Source organism: Hyperolius riggenbachi, chromosome 4 (genome assembly GCF_040937935.1).
Source record: "Hyperolius riggenbachi isolate aHypRig1 chromosome 4, aHypRig1.pri, whole genome shotgun sequence".
NCBI lineage: Eukaryota > Metazoa > Chordata > Amphibia > Anura > Hyperoliidae > Hyperolius > Hyperolius riggenbachi.
This window is the reverse complement of record NC_090649.1, coordinates 11,230,956-11,244,345: the sequence shown is the minus strand read 5'-3', so window position 1 is coordinate 11,244,345 and position 13,390 is coordinate 11,230,956. Positions and strand designations below refer to the sequence as shown.

General features: G+C 45.1%; 30 non-coding genes across 30 annotated transcripts; all 30 read right to left on the bottom strand.

Moving 5' to 3' along the window:
- Positions 1–260: 260 nt before the first annotated feature.
- Positions 261–333, bottom strand: TRNAV-CAC (transfer RNA valine (anticodon CAC)). The gene has a single exon. It is a non-coding gene; the product is annotated as a tRNA-Val (tRNA).
- A 141-nt stretch (positions 334–474) lies between these two features.
- TRNAV-AAC (transfer RNA valine (anticodon AAC)) lies at positions 475–547 on the bottom strand. The gene has a single exon. It is a non-coding gene; the product is annotated as a tRNA-Val (tRNA).
- Positions 548–858: 311 nt separating this feature from the next.
- Positions 859–931, bottom strand: TRNAV-UAC (transfer RNA valine (anticodon UAC)). Its single transcript has one exon. It is a non-coding gene; the product is annotated as a tRNA-Val (tRNA).
- Positions 932–1,610: 679 nt separating this feature from the next.
- TRNAV-CAC (transfer RNA valine (anticodon CAC)) lies at positions 1,611–1,683 on the bottom strand. The gene has a single exon. It is a non-coding gene; the product is annotated as a tRNA-Val (tRNA).
- Positions 1,684–1,824: 141 nt separating this feature from the next.
- On the bottom strand, positions 1,825–1,897 carry TRNAV-AAC (transfer RNA valine (anticodon AAC)). Its single transcript has one exon. It is a non-coding gene; the product is annotated as a tRNA-Val (tRNA).
- A 311-nt stretch (positions 1,898–2,208) lies between these two features.
- On the bottom strand, positions 2,209–2,281 carry TRNAV-UAC (transfer RNA valine (anticodon UAC)). The gene has a single exon. It is a non-coding gene; the product is annotated as a tRNA-Val (tRNA).
- A 678-nt stretch (positions 2,282–2,959) lies between these two features.
- TRNAV-CAC (transfer RNA valine (anticodon CAC)) lies at positions 2,960–3,032 on the bottom strand. The gene has a single exon. It is a non-coding gene; the product is annotated as a tRNA-Val (tRNA).
- Positions 3,033–3,173: 141 nt separating this feature from the next.
- On the bottom strand, positions 3,174–3,246 carry TRNAV-AAC (transfer RNA valine (anticodon AAC)). Its single transcript has one exon. It is a non-coding gene; the product is annotated as a tRNA-Val (tRNA).
- Positions 3,247–3,557: 311 nt separating this feature from the next.
- TRNAV-UAC (transfer RNA valine (anticodon UAC)) lies at positions 3,558–3,630 on the bottom strand. The gene has a single exon. It is a non-coding gene; the product is annotated as a tRNA-Val (tRNA).
- Positions 3,631–4,308: 678 nt separating this feature from the next.
- Positions 4,309–4,381, bottom strand: TRNAV-CAC (transfer RNA valine (anticodon CAC)). The gene has a single exon. It is a non-coding gene; the product is annotated as a tRNA-Val (tRNA).
- A 141-nt stretch (positions 4,382–4,522) lies between these two features.
- TRNAV-AAC (transfer RNA valine (anticodon AAC)) lies at positions 4,523–4,595 on the bottom strand. Its single transcript has one exon. It is a non-coding gene; the product is annotated as a tRNA-Val (tRNA).
- A 311-nt stretch (positions 4,596–4,906) lies between these two features.
- Positions 4,907–4,979, bottom strand: TRNAV-UAC (transfer RNA valine (anticodon UAC)). The gene has a single exon. It is a non-coding gene; the product is annotated as a tRNA-Val (tRNA).
- A 678-nt stretch (positions 4,980–5,657) lies between these two features.
- Positions 5,658–5,730, bottom strand: TRNAV-CAC (transfer RNA valine (anticodon CAC)). Its single transcript has one exon. It is a non-coding gene; the product is annotated as a tRNA-Val (tRNA).
- A 141-nt stretch (positions 5,731–5,871) lies between these two features.
- On the bottom strand, positions 5,872–5,944 carry TRNAV-AAC (transfer RNA valine (anticodon AAC)). The gene has a single exon. It is a non-coding gene; the product is annotated as a tRNA-Val (tRNA).
- A 311-nt stretch (positions 5,945–6,255) lies between these two features.
- On the bottom strand, positions 6,256–6,328 carry TRNAV-UAC (transfer RNA valine (anticodon UAC)). Its single transcript has one exon. It is a non-coding gene; the product is annotated as a tRNA-Val (tRNA).
- A 678-nt stretch (positions 6,329–7,006) lies between these two features.
- Positions 7,007–7,079, bottom strand: TRNAV-CAC (transfer RNA valine (anticodon CAC)). Its single transcript has one exon. It is a non-coding gene; the product is annotated as a tRNA-Val (tRNA).
- A 141-nt stretch (positions 7,080–7,220) lies between these two features.
- Positions 7,221–7,293, bottom strand: TRNAV-AAC (transfer RNA valine (anticodon AAC)). Its single transcript has one exon. It is a non-coding gene; the product is annotated as a tRNA-Val (tRNA).
- Positions 7,294–7,604: 311 nt separating this feature from the next.
- TRNAV-UAC (transfer RNA valine (anticodon UAC)) lies at positions 7,605–7,677 on the bottom strand. Its single transcript has one exon. It is a non-coding gene; the product is annotated as a tRNA-Val (tRNA).
- Positions 7,678–7,818: 141 nt separating this feature from the next.
- TRNAV-AAC (transfer RNA valine (anticodon AAC)) lies at positions 7,819–7,891 on the bottom strand. Its single transcript has one exon. It is a non-coding gene; the product is annotated as a tRNA-Val (tRNA).
- A 1,062-nt stretch (positions 7,892–8,953) lies between these two features.
- TRNAV-CAC (transfer RNA valine (anticodon CAC)) lies at positions 8,954–9,026 on the bottom strand. The gene has a single exon. It is a non-coding gene; the product is annotated as a tRNA-Val (tRNA).
- Positions 9,027–9,167: 141 nt separating this feature from the next.
- Positions 9,168–9,240, bottom strand: TRNAV-AAC (transfer RNA valine (anticodon AAC)). Its single transcript has one exon. It is a non-coding gene; the product is annotated as a tRNA-Val (tRNA).
- A 311-nt stretch (positions 9,241–9,551) lies between these two features.
- TRNAV-UAC (transfer RNA valine (anticodon UAC)) lies at positions 9,552–9,624 on the bottom strand. The gene has a single exon. It is a non-coding gene; the product is annotated as a tRNA-Val (tRNA).
- Positions 9,625–10,302: 678 nt separating this feature from the next.
- TRNAV-CAC (transfer RNA valine (anticodon CAC)) lies at positions 10,303–10,375 on the bottom strand. Its single transcript has one exon. It is a non-coding gene; the product is annotated as a tRNA-Val (tRNA).
- Positions 10,376–10,516: 141 nt separating this feature from the next.
- On the bottom strand, positions 10,517–10,589 carry TRNAV-AAC (transfer RNA valine (anticodon AAC)). The gene has a single exon. It is a non-coding gene; the product is annotated as a tRNA-Val (tRNA).
- Positions 10,590–10,900: 311 nt separating this feature from the next.
- Positions 10,901–10,973, bottom strand: TRNAV-UAC (transfer RNA valine (anticodon UAC)). Its single transcript has one exon. It is a non-coding gene; the product is annotated as a tRNA-Val (tRNA).
- A 678-nt stretch (positions 10,974–11,651) lies between these two features.
- Positions 11,652–11,724, bottom strand: TRNAV-CAC (transfer RNA valine (anticodon CAC)). The gene has a single exon. It is a non-coding gene; the product is annotated as a tRNA-Val (tRNA).
- A 141-nt stretch (positions 11,725–11,865) lies between these two features.
- TRNAV-AAC (transfer RNA valine (anticodon AAC)) lies at positions 11,866–11,938 on the bottom strand. The gene has a single exon. It is a non-coding gene; the product is annotated as a tRNA-Val (tRNA).
- A 311-nt stretch (positions 11,939–12,249) lies between these two features.
- Positions 12,250–12,322, bottom strand: TRNAV-UAC (transfer RNA valine (anticodon UAC)). The gene has a single exon. It is a non-coding gene; the product is annotated as a tRNA-Val (tRNA).
- Positions 12,323–13,000: 678 nt separating this feature from the next.
- Positions 13,001–13,073, bottom strand: TRNAV-CAC (transfer RNA valine (anticodon CAC)). Its single transcript has one exon. It is a non-coding gene; the product is annotated as a tRNA-Val (tRNA).
- Positions 13,074–13,214: 141 nt separating this feature from the next.
- On the bottom strand, positions 13,215–13,287 carry TRNAV-AAC (transfer RNA valine (anticodon AAC)). Its single transcript has one exon. It is a non-coding gene; the product is annotated as a tRNA-Val (tRNA).
- Positions 13,288–13,390: the final 103 nt, after the last annotated feature.

Sequence of the window (13,390 nt, the reverse complement as noted above, 5' to 3'; positions counted from 1 at the left end):
TTCTACTTCTAGATAGTGCAGTATCTAGGGAGAAGGAAAAGAGACAAAGCTTGGTGTTTTGCAAGTTGAGTTTTAGATCTCTCTTAGATGGATATGCATGTAGGGATGGCTGAGAGGCAGTCTGAAAGAGGCTATTAGCAGTTGCCTGAGAAAGTGAGTGAAGAAAAGACACTGGCCAGTCACATTGAGGGCCAGCTTGCAAGCGTATGGAGCAAGGGAAGGAGGAGTGCTTTGGATGGCAAAAAGTTAAAGGTAGACACTGTTTCTGCCCGGTTTCAAACCGGGGACCTTTCGCGTGTGAGGCAAACGTGATAACCACTACACTACAGAAACCAGACACTTTTTGCTTGTCCTGGAGCCCCGAAAGAGGAAAAGTAGAGCTTTTCATGAATATGATTAAGCCAGACAGGTAAAGACTCATGCATGCGTAAGTGGAGCCTGCGTGAAAAGGAAAGAAGACCAGAGAAAAAGCCATGTTTCTGCCCAGTTTCGAACTGGGGACCTTTCACGTGTTAGGCGAACGTGATAACCACTACACTACAGAAACAACCTACACTTCTCAGGGTGTACCCACAAGCGGCTCATTTTACCCAAGCAAAGCTTGTTTTAACTACGTGCAGCTCATTTTAACCACACGCAACTCATTTTAACTACACGCAACAACTAGGATCCACATCTGTCCTGATCAAGCTAACACGCTACTTTGGACTAACTCCAGCTCTTTTGCTTGGAGACAACTGGATCAAGAGGAGTAGGCAGACTAATGTGAGTTTTGTCAAGGTGCAGCTAGCATTGGAGGCCAAAAATCTTCTTTAGAAAGGAGGGGAATAGACCACTTTATGGAACAAAAAGCATCGCTGTTTCTGCCCAGTTTCGAGCTGGGGACCTTTTGCGAGTAAAGCAAACGTGATAACCACTACACTACAGAAACCTCCGGTGGAAACTGATTGCAATTTTGCTACCAAGAAGAAAGCAGTGCTCGCATAGGAACATAGACAACTGGCATATTGGGAACTAATACTCAAAAGAACCCTCCACATGAGAAAGGGAGCAATAAAGTAGCTATGAGAGGTAACAACATCTAAAATGTTGGGCTTAGGTCAATAGAGTATGCTTGAGTAAAAAAAAAAGGCATTCGGGAATAGAAAGGTGGGGAGGGGAAAGACAACCATGGCATGCAGCAAAATATCATAAGTCTTAACTACTGGGAAAGCCTGAACTTTGCACATGATGAGACGGCAACCAAAGTGGCAGTACTTGGAGAAGGGCTGGATAGGAAGAAGACAAGGGAGGTTGGAGTCAAAGGCAAATTCCAGGCAATATAAACTTACAAAGCAGGTGGTAGGACAGTTCTACTTCTAGATAGTGCAGTATCTAGGGAGAAGGAAAAGAGACAAAGCTTGGTGTTTTGCAAGTTGAGTTTTAGATCTCTCTTAGATGGATATGCATGTAGGGATGGCTGAGAGGCAGTCTGAAAGAGGCTATTAGCAGTTGCCTGAGAAAGTGAGTGAAGAAAAGACACTGGCCAGTCACATTGAGGGCCAGCTTGCAAGCGTATGGAGCAAGGGAAGGAGGAGTGCTTTGGATGGCAAAAAGTTAAAGGTAGACACTGTTTCTGCCCGGTTTCGAACCGGGGACCTTTCGCGTGTGAGGCGAACGTGATAACCACTACACTACAGAAACCAGACACTTCTTGCGTGTCCTGGAGCCCCGAAAGAGGAAAAGTAGAGCTTTTCATGAATATGATTAAGCCAGACAGGTTAAGACTCATGCATGCGTAAGTGGAGCCTGCGTGAAAAGGAAAGAAGACCAGAGAAAAAGCCATGTTTCTGCCCAGTTTCGAACTGGGGACCTTTCGCGTGTTAGGCAAACGTGATAACCACTACACTACAGAAACCACCTACACTTCTCAGGGTGTACCCACAAGCGGCTCATTTTACCCAAGCAAAGCTTGTTTTAACCACGTGCAGCTCATTTTAACCACACGCAGCTCATTTTAACCACACGCAACAACTAGGATCCACATCTGTCCTGATCAAGCTAACACGCTACTTTGGACTAACTCCAGCTCTTTTGCTTGGAGACAACTGGATCAAGAGGAGTAGGCAGACTAATGTGAGTTTTGTCAAGGTGCAGCTAGCATTGGAGGCCAAAAATCTTCTTTAGAAAGGAGGGGAATAGACCACTTTATGGAACAAAAAGCATCGCTGTTTCTGCCCAGTTTCGAGCTGGGGACCTTTTGCGTGTAAAGCAAACGTGATAACCACTACACTACAGAAACCTCCGGTGGAAACTGATTGCAATTTTGCTACCAAGAAGAAAGCAGTGCTCGCATTGGAACATAGACAACTGGCATATTGGGAACTGATACTCAAAAGAACCTTCCACATGAGAAAGGGAGCAATAAAGTAGCTATGAGAGGTAACAACATCTAAAATGTTGGGCTTAGGTCAATAGAGTATGCTTGAGTAAAAAAAAAGGCATTCGGGAATAGAAAGGTGGGGAGGGGAAAGACAACCATGGCATGCAGCAAAATATCATAAGTCTTAACTACTGGGAAAGCCTGAACTTTGCAGATGATGCGACGGCAACCAAAGTGGCATTACTTGGAGAAGGGCTGGATAGGAAGAAGACAAGGGAGGTTGGAGTCAAAGGCAAATTCCAGGCAATATAAACTTACAAAGCAGGTGGTAGGACAGTTCTACTTCTAGATAGTGCAGTATCTAGGGAGAAGGAAAAGAGACAAAGCTTGGTGTTTTGCAAGTTGAGTTTTAGATCTCTCTTAGATGGATATGCATGTAGGGATGGCTAAGAGGCAGTCTGAAAGAGGCTATTAGCAGTTGCCTGAGAAAGTGAGTGAAGAAAAGACACTGGCCAGTCACATTGAGGGCCAGCTTGCAAGCGTATGGAGCAAGGGAAGGAGGAGTGCTTTGGATGGCAAAAAGTTAAAGGTAGACACTGTTTCTGCCCGGTTTCAAACCGGGGACCTTTCGCGTGTGAGGCAAACGTGATAACCACTACACTACAGAAACCAGACACTTTTTGCTTGTCCTGGAGCCCCGAAAGAGGAAAAGTAGAGCTTTTCATGAATATGATTAAGCCAGACAGGTAAAGACTCATGCATGCGTAAGTGGAGCCTGCGTGAAAAGGAAAGAAGACCAGAGAAAAAGCCATGTTTCTGCCCAGTTTCGAACTGGGGACCTTTCGCGTGTTAGGCGAACGTGATAACCACTACACTACAGAAACAACCTACACTTCTCAGGGTGTGCCCACAAGCGGCTCATTTTACCCAAGCAAAGCTTGTTTTAACTACGTGCAGCTCATTTTAACCACACGCAACTCATTTTAACCACACGCAACAACTAGGATCCACATCTGTCCTGATCAAGCTAACACGCTACTTTGGACTAACTCCAGCTCTTTTGCTTGGAGACAACTGGATCAAGAGGAGTAGGCAGACTAATGTGAGTTTTGTCAAGGTGCAGCTAGCATTGGAGGCCAAAAATCTTCTTTAGAAAGGAGGGGAATAGACCACTTTATGGAACAAAAAGCATCGCTGTTTCTGCCCAGTTTCGAGCTGGGGACCTTTTGCGAGTAAAGCAAACGTGATAACCACTACACTACAGAAACCTCCGGTGGAAACTGATTGCAATTTTGCTACCAAGAAGAAAGCAGTGCTCGCATAGGAACATAGACAACTGGCATATTGGGAACTAATACTCAAAAGAACCCTCCACATGAGAAAGGGAGCAATAAAGTAGCTATGAGAGGTAACAACATCTAAAATGTTGGGCTTAGGTCAATAGAGTATGCTTGAGTAAAAAAAAAGGCATTCGGGAATAGAAAGGTGGGGAGGGGAAAGACAACCATGGCATGCAGCAAAATATCATAAGTCTTAACTACTGGGAAAGCCTGAACTTTGCAGATGATGCGACGGCAACCAAAGTGGCATTACTTGGAGAAGGGCTGGATAGGAAGAAGACAAGGGAGGTTGGAGTCAAAGGCAAATTCCAGGCAATATAAACTTACAAAGCAGGTGGTAGGACAGTTCTACTTCTAGATAGTGCAGTATCTAGGGAGAAGGAAAAGAGACAAAGCTTGGTGTTTTGCAAGTTGAGTTTTAGATCTCTCTTAGATGGATATGCATGTAGGGATGGCTAAGAGGCAGTCTGAAAGAGGCTATTAGCAGTTGCCTGAGAAAGTGAGTGAAGAAAAGACACTGGCCAGTCACATTGAGGGCCAGCTTGCAAGCGTATGGAGCAAGGGAAGGAGGAGTGCTTTGGATGGCAAAAAGTTAAAGGTAGACACTGTTTCTGCCCGGTTTCAAACCGGGGACCTTTCGCGTGTGAGGCAAACGTGATAACCACTACACTACAGAAACCAGACACTTTTTGCTTGTCCTGGAGCCCCGAAAGAGGAAAAGTAGAGCTTTTCATGAATATGATTAAGCCAGACAGGTAAAGACTCATGCATGCGTAAGTGGAGCCTGCGTGAAAAGGAAAGAAGACCAGAGAAAAAGCCATGTTTCTGCCCAGTTTCGAACTGGGGACCTTTCGCGTGTTAGGCGAACGTGATAACCACTACACTACAGAAACAACCTACACTTCTCAGGGTGTGCCCACAAGCGGCTCATTTTACCCAAGCAAAGCTTGTTTTAACTACGTGCAGCTCATTTTAACCACACGCAACTCATTTTAACCACACGCAACAACTAGGATCCACATCTGTCCTGATCAAGCTAACACGCTACTTTGGACTAACTCCAGCTCTTTTGCTTGGAGACAACTGGATCAAGAGGAGTAGGCAGACTAATGTGAGTTTTGTCAAGGTGCAGCTAGCATTGGAGGCCAAAAATCTTCTTTAGAAAGGAGGGGAATAGACCACTTTATGGAACAAAAAGCATCGCTGTTTCTGCCCAGTTTCGAGCTGGGGACCTTTTGCGAGTAAAGCAAACGTGATAACCACTACACTACAGAAACCTCCGGTGGAAACTGATTGCAATTTTGCTACCAAGAAGAAAGCAGTGCTCGCATAGGAACATAGACAACTGGCATATTGGGAACTAATACTCAAAAGAACCCTCCACATGAGAAAGGGAGCAATAAAGTAGCTATGAGAGGTAACAACATCTAAAATGTTGGGCTTAGGTCAATAGAGTATGCTTGAGTAAAAAAAAAGGCATTCGGGAATAGAAAGGTGGGGAGGGGAAAGACAACCATGGCATGCAGCAAAATATCATAAGTCTTAACTACTGGGAAAGCCTGAACTTTGCAGATGATGCGACGGCAACCAAAGTGGCAGTACTTGGAGAAGGGCTGGATAGGAAGAAGACAAGGGAGGTTGGAGTCAAAGGCAAATTCCAGGCAATATAAACTTACAAAGCAGGTGGTAGGACAGTTCTACTTCTAGATAGTGCAGTATCTAGGGAGAAGGAAAAGAGACAAAGCTTGGTGTTTTGCAAGTTGAGTTTTAGATCTCTCTTAGATGGATATGCATGTAGGGATGGCTGAGAGGCAGTCTGAAAGAGGCTATTAGCAGTTGCCTGAGAAAGTGAGTGAAGAAAAGACACTGGCCAGTCACATTGAGGGCCAGCTTGCAAGCGTATGGAGCAAGGGAAGGAGGAGTGCTTTGGATGGCAAAAAGTTAAAGGTAGACACTGTTTCTGCCCGGTTTCGAACCGGGGACCTTTCGCGTGTGAGGCGAACGTGATAACCACTACACTACAGAAACCAGACACTTCTTGCGTGTCCTGGAGCCCCGAAAGAGGAAAAGTAGAGCTTTTCATGAATATTATTAAGCCAGACAGGTAAAGACTCATGCATGCGTAAGTGGAGCCTGCGTGAAAAGGAAAGAAGACCAGAGAAAAAGCCATGTTTCTGCCCAGTTTCGAACTGGGGACCTTTCGCGTGTTAGGCAAACGTGATAACCACTACACTACAGAAACCACCTACACTTCTCAGGGTGTACCCACAAGCGGCTCATTTTACCCAAGCAAAGCTTGTTTTAACCACGTGCAGCTCATTTTAACCACACGCAGCTTATTTTAACCACACGCAACAACTAGGATCCACATCTGTCCTGATCAAGCTAACACGCTACTTTGGACTAACTCCAGCTCTTTTGCTTGGAGACAACTGGATCAAGAGGAGTAGGCAGACTAATGTGAGTTTTGTCAAGGTGCAGCTAGCATTGGAGGCCAAAAATCTTCTTTAGAAAGGAGGGGAATAGACCACTTTATGGAACAAAAAGCATCGCTGTTTCTGCCCAGTTTCGAGCTGGGGACCTTTTGCGTGTAAAGCAAACGTGATAACCACTACACTACAGAAACCTCCGGTGGAAACTGATTGCAATTTTGCTACCAAGAAGAAAGCAGTGCTCGCATAGGAACATAGACAACTGGCATATTGGGAACTGATACTCAAAAGAACCTTCCACATGAGAAAGGGAGCAATAAAGTAGCTATGAGAGGTAACAACATCTAAAATGTTGGGCTTAGGTCAATAGAGTATGCTTGAGTAAAAAAAAAGGCATTCGGGAATAGAAAGGTGGGGAGGGGAAAGACAACCATGGCATGCAGCAAAATATCATAAGTCTTAACTACTGGGAAAGCCTGAACTTTGCAGATGATGCGACGGCAACCAAAGTGGCAGTACTTGGAGAAGGGCTGGATAGGAAGAAGACAAGGGAGGTTGGAGTCAAAGGCAAATTCCAGGCAATATAAACTTACAAAGCAGGTGGTAGGACAGTTCTACTTCTAGATAGTGCAGTATCTAGGGAGAAGGAAAAGAGACAAAGCTTGGTGTTTTGCAAGTTGAGTTTTAGATCTCTCTTAGATGGATATGCATGTAGGGATGGCTAAGAGGCAGTCTGAAAGAGGCTATTAGCAGTTGCCTGAGAAAGTGAGTGAAGAAAAGACACTGGCCAGTCACATTGAGGGCCAGCTTGCAAGCGTATGGAGCAAGGGAAGGAGGAGTGCTTTGGATGGCAAAAAGTTAAAGGTAGACACTGTTTCTGCCCGGTTTCAAACCGGGGACCTTTCGCGTGTGAGGCAAACGTGATAACCACTACACTACAGAAACCAGACACTTATTGCTTGTCCTGGAGCCCTGAAAGAGGAAAAGTAGAGCTTTTCATGAATATGATTAAGCCAGACAGGTAAAGACTCATGCATGCGTAAGTGGAGCCTGCGTGAAAAGGAAAGAAGACCAGAGAAAAAGTCATGTTTCTGCCCAGTTTCGAACTGGGGACCTTTCGCGTGTTAGGCGAACGTGATAACCACTACACTACAAAAACCACCTACACTTCTCAGGGTGTACCCACAAGTGGCTCATTTTACCCAAGCAAAGCTTGTTTTAACCACGTGCAGCTCATTTTAACCACACGCAGCTCATTTTAACCACACGCAACAACTAGGATCCACATCTGTCCTGATCAAGCTAACACGCTACTTTGGACTAACTCCAGCTCTTTTGCTTGGAGACAACTGGATCAAGAGGAGTAGGCAGACTAATGTGAGTTTTGTCAAGGTGCAGCTAGCATTGGAGGCCAAAAATCTTCTTTAGAAAGGAGGGGAATAGACCACTTTATGGAACAAAAAGCATCGCTGTTTCTGCCCAGTTTCGAGCTGGGGACCTTTTGCGTGTAAAGCAAACGTGATAACCACTACACTACAGAAACCAGACACTTCTTGCTTGTCCTGGAGCCCCGAAAGAGGAAAAGTAGAGCTTTTCATGAATATGATTAAGCCAGACAGGTAAAGACTCATGCATGCATAAGTGGAGCCTGCGTGAAAAGGAAAGAAGACCAGAGAAAAAGCCATGTTTCTGCCCAGTTTCGAACTGGGGACCTTTCGCGTGTTAGGCGAACGTGATAACCACTACACTACAGAAACAACCTACACTTCTCAGGGTGTACCCACAAGCGGCTCATTTTACCCAAGCAAAGCTTGTTTTAACTACGTGCAGCTCATTTTAACCACACGCAACTCATTTTAACCACACGCAACAACTAGGATCCACATCTGTCCTGATCAAGCTAACACGCTACTTTGGACTAACTCCAGCTCTTTTGCTTGGAGACAACTGGATCAAGAGGAGTAGGCAGACTAATGTGAGTTTTGTCAAGGTGCAGCTAGCATTGGAGGCCAAAAATCTTCTTTAGAAAGGAGGGGAATAGACCACTTTATGGAACAAAAAGCATCGCTGTTTCTGCCCAGTTTCAAGCTGGGGACCTTTTGCGAGTAAAGCAAACGTGATAACCACTACACTACAGAAACCTCCGGTGGAAACTGATTGCAATTTTGCTACCAAGAAGAAAGCAGTGCTCGCATAGGAACATAGACAACTGGCATATTGGGAACTAATACTCAAAAGAACCTTCCACATGAGAAAGGGAGCAATAAAGTAGCTATGAGAGGTAACAACATCTAAAATGTTGGGCTTAGGTCAATAGAGTATGCTTGAGTAAAAAAAAAGGCATTCGGGAATAGAAAGGTGGGGAGGGGAAAGACAACCATGGCATGCAGCAAAATATCATAAGTCTTAACTACTGGGAAAGCCTGAACTTTGCAGATGATGCGACGGCAACCAAAGTGGCAGTACTTGGAGAAGGGCTGGATAGGAAGAAGACAAGGGAGGTTGGAGTCAAAGGCAAATTCCAGGCAATATAAACTTACAAAGCAGGTGGTAGGACAGTTCTACTTCTAGATAGTGCAGTATCTAGGGAGAAGGAAAAGAGACAAAGCTTGGTGTTTTGCAAGTTGAGTTTTAGATCTCTCTTAGATGGATATGCATGTAGGGATGGCTGAGAGGCAGTCTGAAAGAGGCTATTAGCAGTTGCCTGAGAAAGTGAGTGAAGAAAAGACACTGGCCAGTCACATTGAGGGCCAGCTTGCAAGCGTATGGAGCAAGGGAAGGAGGAGTGCTTTGGATGGCAAAAAGTTAAAGGTAGACACTGTTTCTGCCCGGTTTCGAACCGGGGACCTTTCGCGTGTGAGGCAAACGTGACAACCACTACACTACAGAAACCAGACACTTCTTGCGTGTCCTGGAGCCCCGAAAGAGGAAAAGTAGAGCTTTTCATGAATATGATTAAGCCAGACAGGTAAAGACTCATGCATGCGTAAGTGGAGCCTGCGTAAAAAGGAAAGAAGACCAGAGAAAAAGCCATGTTTCTGCCCAGTTTCGAACTGGGGACCTTTCGCGTGTTAGGCAAACGTGATAACCACTACACTACAGAAACCACCTACACTTCTCAGGGTGTACCCACAAGCGGCTCATTTTACCCAAGCAAAGCTTGTTTTAACCACGTGCAGCTCATTTTAACCACACGCAGCTCATTTTAACCACACGCAACAACTAGGATCCACATCTGTCCTGATCAAGCTAACACGCTACTTTGGACTAACTCCAGCTCTTTTGCTTGGAGACAACTGGATCAAGAGGAGTAGGCAGACTAATGTGAGTTTTGTCAAGGTGCAGCTAGCATTGGAGGCCAAAAATCTTCTTTAGAAAGGAGGGGAATAGACCACTTTATGGAACAAAAAGCATCGCTGTTTCTGCCCAGTTTCGAGCTGGGGACCTTTTGCGTGTAAAGCAAACGTGATAACCACTACACTACAGAAACCTCCGGTGGAAACTGATTGCAATTTTGCTACCAAGAAGAAAGCAGTGCTCGCATAGGAACATAGACAACTGGCATATTGGGAACTAATACTCAAAAGAACCTTCCACATGAGAAAGGGAGCAATAAAGTAGCTATGAGAGGTAACAACATCTAAAATGTTGGGCTTAGGTCAATAGAGTATGCTTGAGTAAAAAAAAAGGCATTCGGGAATAGAAAGGTGGGGAGGGGAAAGACAACCATGGCATGCAGCAAAATATCATAAGTCTTAACTACTGGGAAAGCCTGAACTTTGCAGATGATGCGACGGCAACCAAAGTGGCAGTACTTGGAGAAGGGCTGGATAGGAAGAAGACAAGGGAGGTTGGAGTCAAAGGCAAATTCCAGGCAATATAAACTTACAAAGCAGGTGGTAGGACAGTTCTACTTCTAGATAGTGCAGTATCTAGGGAGAAGGAAAAGAGACAAAGCTTGGTGTTTTGCAAGTTGAGTTTTAGATCTCTCTTAGATGGATATGCATGTAGGGATGGCTAAGAGGCAGTCTGAAAGAGGCTATTAGCAGTTGCCTGAGAAAGTGAGTGAAGAAAAGACACTGGCCAGTCACATTGAGGGCCAGCTTGCAAGCGTATGGAGCAAGGGAAGGAGGAGTGCTTTGGATGGCAAAAAGTTAAAGGTAGACACTGTTTCTGCCCGGTTTCAAACCGGGGACCTTTCGCGTGTGAGGCAAACGTGATAACCACTACACTACAGAAACCAGACACTTTTTGCTTGTCCTGGAGCCCCGAAAGAGGAAAAGTAGAGCTTTTCATGAATATGATTAAGCCAGACAGGTAAAGACTCATGCATGCGTAAGTGGAGCCTGCGTGAAAAGGAAAGAAGACCAGAGAAAAAGCCATGTTTCTGCCCAGTTTCGAACTGGGGACCTTTCGCGTGTTAGGCGAACGTGATAACCACTACACTACAGAAACAACCTACACTTCTCAGGGTGTGCCCACAAGCGGCTCATTTTACCCAAGCAAAGCTTGTTTTAACTACGTGCAGCTCATTTTAACCACACGCAACTCATTTTAACCACACGCAACAACTAGGATCCACATCTGTCCTGATCAAGCTAACACGCTACTTTGGACTAACTCCAGCTCTTTTGCTTGGAGACAACTGGATCAAGAGGAGTAGGCAGACTAATGTGAGTTTTGTCAAGGTGCAGCTAGCATTGGAGGCCAAAAATCTTCTTTAGAAAGGAGGGGAATAGACCACTTTATGGAACAAAAAGCATCGCTGTTTCTGCCCAGTTTCGAGCTGGGGACCTTTTGCGAGTAAAGCAAACGTGATAACCACTACACTACAGAAACCTCCGGTGGAAACTGATTGCAATTTTGCTACCAAGAAGAAAGCAGTGCTCGCATAGGAACATAGACAACTGGCATATTGGGAACTAATACTCAAAAGAACCCTCCACATGAGAAAGGGAGCAATAAAGTAGCTATGAGAGGTAACAACATCTAAAATGTTGGGCTTAGGTCAATAGAGTATGCTTGAGTAAAAAAAAAGGCATTCGGGAATAGAAAGGTGGGGAGGGGAAAGACAACCATGGCATGCAGCAAAATATCATAAGTCTTAACTACTGGGAAAGCCTGAACTTTGCAGATGATGCGACGGCAACCAAAGTGGCATTACTTGGAGAAGGGCTGGATAGGAAGAAGACAAGGGAGGTTGGAGTCAAAGGCAAATTCCAGGCAATATAAACTTACAAAGCAGGTGGTAGGACAGTTCTACTTCTAGATAGTGCAGTATCTAGGGAGAAGGAAAAGAGACAAAGCTTGGTGTTTTGCAAGTTGAGTTTTAGATCTCTCTTAGATGGATATGCATGTAGGGATGGCTAAGAGGCAGTCTGAAAGAGGCTATTAGCAGTTGCCTGAGAAAGTGAGTGAAGAAAAGACACTGGCCAGTCACATTGAGGGCCAGCTTGCAAGCGTATGGAGCAAGGGAAGGAGGAGTGCTTTGGATGGCAAAAAGTTAAAGGTAGACACTGTTTCTGCCCGGTTTCAAACCGGGGACCTTTCGCGTGTGAGGCAAACGTGATAACCACTACACTACAGAAACCAGACACTTTTTGCTTGTCCTGGAGCCCCGAAAGAGGAAAAGTAGAGCTTTTCATGAATATGATTAAGCCAGACAGGTAAAGACTCATGCATGCGTAAGTGGAGCCTGCGTGAAAAGGAAAGAAGACCAGAGAAAAAGCCATGTTTCTGCCCAGTTTCGAACTGGGGACCTTTCGCGTGTTAGGCGAACGTGATAACCACTACACTACAGAAACAACCTACACTTCTCAGGGTGTGCCCACAAGCGGCTCATTTTACCCAAGCAAAGCTTGTTTTAACTACGTGCAGCTCATTTTAACCACACGCAACTCATTTTAACCACACGCAACAACTAGGATCCACATCTGTCCTGATCAAGCTAACACGCTACTTTGGACTAACTCCAGCTCTTTTGCTTGGAGACAACTGGATCAAGAGGAGTAGGCAGACTAATGTGAGTTTTGTCAAGGTGCAGCTAGCATTGGAGGCCAAAAATCTTCTTTAGAAAGGAGGGGAATAGACCACTTTATGGAACAAAAAGCATCGCTGTTTCTGCCCAGTTTCGAGCTGGGGACCTTTTGCGAGTAAAGCAAACGTGATAACCACTACACTACAGAAACCTCCGGTGGAAACTGATTGCAATTTTGCTACCAAGAAGAAAGCAGTGCTCGCATAGGAACATAGACAACTGGCATATTGGGAACTAATACTCAAAAGAACCCTCCACATGAGAAAGGGAGCAATAAAGTAGCTATGAGAGGTAACAACATCTAAAATGTTGGGCTTAGGTCAATAGAGTATGCTTGAGTAAAAAAAAAGGCATTCGGGAATAGAAAGGTGGGGAGGGGAAAGACAACCATGGCATGCAGCAAAATATCATAAGTCTTAACTACTGGGAAAGCCTGAACTTTGCAGATGATGCGACGGCAACCAAAGTGGCAGTACTTGGAGAAGGGCTGGATAGGAAGAAGACAAGGGAGGTTGGAGTCAAAGGCAAATTCCAGGCAATATAAACTTACAAAGCAGGTGGTAGGACAGTTCTACTTCTAGATAGTGCAGTATCTAGGGAGAAGGAAAAGAGACAAAGCTTGGTGTTTTGCAAGTTGAGTTTTAGATCTCTCTTAGATGGATATGCATGTAGGGATGGCTGAGAGGCAGTCTGAAAGAGGCTATTAGCAGTTGCCTGAGAAAGTGAGTGAAGAAAAGACACTGGCCAGTCACATTGAGGGCCAGCTTGCAAGCGTATGGAGCAAGGGAAGGAGGAGTGCTTTGGATGGCAAAAAGTTAAAGGTAGACACTGTTTCTGCCCGGTTTCGAACCGGGGACCTTTCGCGTGTGAGGCGAACGTGATAACCACTACACTACAGAAACCAGACACTTCTTGCGTGTCCTGGAGCCCCGAAAGAGGAAAAGTAGAGCTTTTCATGAATATTATTAAGCCAGACAGGTAAAGACTCATGCATGCGTAAGTGGAGCCTGCGTGAAAAGGAAAGAAGACCAGAGAAAAAGCCATGTTTCTGCCCAGTTTCGAACTGGGGACCTTTCGCGTGTTAGGCAAACGTGATAACCACTACACTACAGAAACCACCTACACTTCTCAGGGTGTACCCACAAGCGGCTCATTTTACCCAAGCAAAGCTTGTTTTAACCACGTGCAGCTCATTTTAACCACACGCAGCTTATTTTAA